Source organism: Apis dorsata, unplaced genomic scaffold, assembly GCF_000469605.1.
Source record: "Apis dorsata unplaced genomic scaffold, Apis dorsata 1.3 scaffold_169, whole genome shotgun sequence".
NCBI lineage: Eukaryota > Metazoa > Arthropoda > Insecta > Hymenoptera > Apidae > Apis > Apis dorsata.
The window spans coordinates 596,875-602,429 of record NW_006263457.1 but is presented as its reverse complement, the minus strand read 5'-3'; the positions used below and the strand labels follow the sequence as shown (position 1 = coordinate 602,429).

The following is a 5,555-nucleotide window of genomic DNA, read 5'->3' as shown; positions in this document are numbered from 1 at the left end:
TTTTTTTTTTTTTTTTTTTTTTTTTTTTTTCGAAAAATAGAGCCATTGCGTCCGATGCACCAGCATTCAGACAGTGAACAATGAAGCTCGTTGAGTTTACATTGTACTCGCATAAGAGAGGCAGAATTTTTAAAACGATTTCCACCCCATTTGGTTTCATTCTGGAGCGTTTTACGCTGCATTGGAAATATTGTTTTTTCCATTACGAGTATATACATAATTTTTCATTTGGTTTCGATATTGGTTAGATGCGTTTCACGATTTTTTTGATCGAGCTTTTGAAAAATGACACGAGTGATTTAAAAAAAGTTCCTCGTTGCGTAAATTTTATTAAACGGATGTCGGATTGCTAATCTTGAGAACAAAACCTTTTTTTTTTTTTTATTTTGGCGTATTTTATGATCATACGTGAAATATCTTATGTATTTCTTTATTAATACGTATAAATGTATAAAATTATTATTTTCGTTATTCACAGATTTGCACAGGAATAATCAAACTTTCGAATTTTTAATAACGGAGAAAATGACTATTTATTCCTTTTAATGTTAAATTTATTCTCTCTATCCATTTTTACTATTATCTATCTTATTATATTTCCCCTATCTATTACAAATCTTAAAGTCAAGTATCTACAATAAATTCCTTCTATCTATATATATATAATTAACAATGCAAGACAAAATTTAATGATCATCATTAATCAAACGTTATTTTCCTCCTTATATCTTTTTCCTTTTTTTAAGATTATTTTATTGAACAGGAACTTTCTCTCAACGTATCGTTATAATCAATCACGAAAAAGGAGAACGAGATGTAATTAATTCGAGCATGGATGTTTTATCCCTGCGTTGGACAAAACGTTGCGAGTTCAAAAAAAAAAAAAAGGTTAATGGATGAGAAATTGGATGAGAAACGGGCACGATTTTCGCGTAAAACTTACCAGAATATGTCGTAATAAATACGATGAGCGACAGTGAGGGGCGCGATAAAAACGATCGAGCATTTCGAAGAGAGGTCGTAAAAAGGAGAATTTTACGGGAAGTCGGCTAAATCTTCATCCAGAGAATTCTTTTCTGAATCGTCGAACGACCGGTGTTATTCTTCCGTTTCGATACGGTATTATCGACCAATAACCTAGGCTCAGATATGTCTTTTATTCGTGACAGATGTTAGATTAATATCATTCGTTTATTATCTCCACCTCGTACGAATATCGTAGGAAATCGTAATTTTATTTTAGAATTTTTCGAATAATTTTAAACGAATAATTTTATTTTATTTTTTTTTTAAGCTAAGTTAATTCATTCTCCGAGTTAATTAAAACGTAAATTCGTTTCGATATCAATTAAAATAAAAACGAAAATTATTCGGCCGGGATAATCGTATAATTTGAAAATATTATTCAGCCAAGTAAAATTGATAAAATCAATAGTTATATATTTAAATTATTGGAATATCTTACTGGAAGATTAATAACACGTCCATCAGTTTGCAATCTCCGAACGAATGAACGATAATAATTTAAATAATTAACATCCAATAGCCAAGATTATGCAAGGCTATAGCGTCTAAAATCTATAATTTTCTTTCAATTAAATTCGCCCGCATATTCACTCACTTTATAATCGTTCGAGGACGATGGAACATCCCTTCGACTCGTTCCAATACTTACTCTTTCTTCCTCCCAAATAAATTGCACTATCAAAAGAAGCGATCTCGAAGCAGCCTTTGTACGAACGAGAGTTCGGGAACAAATTACTCGAGGAACGATTTGGGTCATCATAGTCTTCCGTGTGAATCGTTGCTCTTACGGAAAATGCGGTTGCTACGCGTTTCACTCCAAGCCAAAGGATACCTTTACAGTTGACACTCGATACCTCGATGAGGTATCGTAAAACGAGACGAAGGAAAAGAAGGTGGAAAAGTCGGAATTTCGGAAGGGAATTGGTCCCTCTCCTCTTGGATGGAAGAACTTTGGAGAGGATCGATCTTGAGACTGTTATTCGGTGTCGATGAGTAATCTACACCAAACAAACTGCTAACTCGCATCGAATGCCAATCAACTCCTTTTTCCTTCCTTAAAGGTTCCTTAAAGGTGCCCCAACGATTAAATTAATTAATTAACTGGTAATTTTGCCGAAAGTCAAAGTGTTGATAATGTGTTGTATTGAACCAATTTATCATTTCAAGAAGCTTGAAAAGAAAGATAAGAGAATTTGGAGAATATGTAGAAAATTGATTTGAAATTTCGGTGGTAGAGTGGTCTGTTCGTGATGTAAATTGTATTTTTTTTTAAGTGAGATCACTTCTTGAAAATATTGTCAAGTATTCACCTCTGTGAAATATTTTCAAAGTGACAGGTGTTATAATGGTGTACAAAGTTAAATGAAAAATTGTATCATTTTTTGCATCCACGAGCAAGAAACATTGTATAAAAAATTGTAGATTTTAAAAAAATTCTTGTTTTTTTTATCTTTTTCAATTAGACTCCCTTAGAATGATATATTGTAGGAGAAATTTTATGTTGTGCAGATTTTGAAAAATGAAATTTAGTGATAAAATAACAACTTGACCCATTCAAAAATTCCTTTCTTCTCAATTTTGATTTTTCAGAAATTTTTTTTTTCCAGCTCTTTTACATATACTTTGCAACCATTTATCTTTCCATATGGTCTTTCCCTTTCTCCGTTTCGCAAGTACGTCTATTCATCATTTGCATCTCCACCTCCATTTTCCATTTTTCATTTTTACCAAATAAAATTCTATTCCTTTTACAAAATGGTCTATATCCATATTTTATCTTTATTTTATTTATTCCGTATTTTATTTTAGTAAACAAATAAAATTTCTATCGAAAAACGTAACAAAAACTCCATTTCTCATTCGATCAGCCAGTTTCTAAAAAAAAAACCAATAAATATCATTCGAACAGATAACCCATTCCTGGTGAAATGATGTGCAGCGTCAAAAAATAATAATTGTAATTTCGAGTAGGCATCTATCGAATCGCGTGAAATTTTATGCACCTGTTGATATATGCAACGGTTCGCGGGTTAAAATTGTTCCGTTAACTTGTCAAAAACCGTTCGATCTTTCCTACGAATCGTCCAACGATCGCACAAAATGTTAACGCATTAATATCGTTGTGATGGTTGATTTAACATCGATTTTGACTACTACTCGATATACGCTTTCGATTTAAAGTTCATCTTTCGAAGATAAATAGAACGATTTATTTCCCAATATTATAAATAAATTACATGATGAACGTTCGTGAATGCATCGATGATTATCGATGAGCGAGCCTACCTACGTTATCGATCGATGGTATCGAAAATTTCTATACGATAAAATTCGATACGGGCAATTGCTATTTAATTCGCGAAAATCATCCTTTGTTCCGCGATGGAAGTTGGAAGCGGAACGGGTCATCAGGTGGAATTAGATTACTACTGCTAATTAAGCGCGCACTATCTGATTAAGAGCGAAATTAATACCATGCAACATTGGAATAAGTTCGATCTTGATTAATCAAGTTAAAAATATTTGCAATACAAATCGAGCGTGTAAAACGATCGTGGTGAATTTAAATATCGTTCGTTAAGTAATTTAATCATTTAATTGTTTTTTCCGGCAAACATCGTTAAACGTGTAATTATATTTAATCTTTTTCACATGGCTGTGATCGTACATCTATTTTTAAATATTAATTTAAAATTTAATAATTTAAATATTAATAATTTTAAAATTTTACGTTGCATTATTAACCTTCTCTCTCATCTAGATTAAAAAATATTTTAATATTCCAATTATTATATTAATATTTTATGAAATATTTTATTTTTAGAATTCTATATACATATATACATTCCATATATTTTTAAAAATTTCTCAATGTGAAAATCTCTCAAAAAATGAAACAATTAAAATAGATGGAATCGATCAGTATTTTCTATATATTTCACAATATTATTTGTCCATTACTTCCTTTCAAAAAAAAAAAAAATAAAAAAAAATAAAAAGGAAAGACTCGAAGATAAACGAGCATCTCAAATAGAAACCTTTCTTCTCGTAAAAGGTAAGATCCTGATGGCGAGTTGCGATGTTCGCGTAATAAAAAATATAACAATAGATAATAGCAGAAGCAACCTAATGGACGTGGAAATTATCGTTAAACCTTTTTCTTTTTCCCTCGAGTCAACAAGAGAGACAGAGAAAAAAAGGGTGAACCTAGAAATGGCGCTCAGTAGAATTCTAGAAAGGGTATTGGAGGAAGAACAAGAGGGTTATTCGTTCGATCGAAACGAGAGCCTCTATGACAGACAGAAACGCTCACACGTGTCCTTTCCAGAGAGAAGGTTTGGCATTAACGGTGATGGATGGTTAAATACATATCGAATGTACATCTTTCTTCGTCCATCAATATACAGACGAAAAAGGAAAGAAATTATTAATCGTCGATGAATTTGATCGGTCGTAGACGATTAATCACGGACGATGACTTTAAAAGACTCAACGTCTGTGTCCTCTGATGCGAGGAAAAATTTACAGAGACGACGATCCTTTGTTTCACGTCAAGTTACAAATATAGAACAACAGACTGAATTAAACACTGCTGCCAATAAGCGTTATAAACATTCTACACGTACATCTCTCCTTTCTCTCTCTCTCTCTCTTTCTTTCTCTCCTTTCTACCTCGATATTCATTCATAAAAGACCGTCGTACTACTTGCAGAACACATTTGGAAATAAATATAAGACTCCTACAATCCATGCAATTCCACGTTTCTCACAATTGAACGTAGTGTAAAAATTTCCAAAAGGAAGAAAGAAAAAAAGAAATTACTATCAACCACAAACGAAACGTAACATTCACTCGTATGAGACGTCAAAGGATTTTCAAATAACAAGAAATTAGAATACTATATAAAATCTTGGTATAAAATTTATCAAATTTCAAGGAACAAACGAAAGAAGGATAAATAATCGATCGAGAATCCCATAGAAGCGAGATCGAGACGTATCGGTCGGACATCGGCTCTATTGATCGCCAATGTCAACGCACACCATCGCATGAGTCGAGACACGCGAGAGGGGTGCGTTCGTGCCTTCGGCGAACGATCAAATCACGCAACACAGCTCGACTCGAGACGCATTTACCGAGATCCTCGCATTCGCAGGGATTAATCGAGAACGGGAGTTGGAGAATAATGGTGGAAAATGCGTGGCTACTCACGAGATCGAGGTGTCGTCGGCTTCCCCGTGCGAATTCCCTCGTTTCCACGAAATACGACTGGTCAACTTGGTGGAGAGTTGCAACGGTGTGTCGGCTGGTTAGACGGCCATGTTGTTGGAGATTCACCGCCCTCTGGCCGACGCTCCGCGAACCCGCTATCCCTTCCCTCGGTGGAAAAGAGACGCTCACCCTTCGTCTCCGTTCCCTTCCTCGTGTCTTTTGTCCCCACGCGCTCCATCGCCCAACTTCGCGCTTTTTTCTTCCTTCGAGAATGAAAAAAGATACAAGGTCTTTCTCGCAACTTCTGCGTTGCTAA

At 34.1% G+C, this 5,555-nt stretch overlaps 1 protein-coding gene across 1 annotated transcript in view; it reads right to left on the bottom strand.

Moving 5' to 3' along the window:
• Window positions 1–5,549, bottom strand: part of LOC102680653 (X-linked retinitis pigmentosa GTPase regulator-interacting protein 1-like) — a 13,951-nt gene extending 8,402 nt beyond the window's left edge. The window contains exons 1-2 of the mRNA XM_006614041.2: window positions 5,240–5,549; window positions 3,772–3,778 (exon numbers count right to left, since the gene is read on the bottom strand). The gene's annotated coding sequence lies outside the window, so the exon portion shown is untranslated. The remainder of the gene's footprint in view (window positions 1–3,771; window positions 3,779–5,239) is intronic.
• Between the last annotated feature and the right edge of the window lie 6 nt (window positions 5,550–5,555).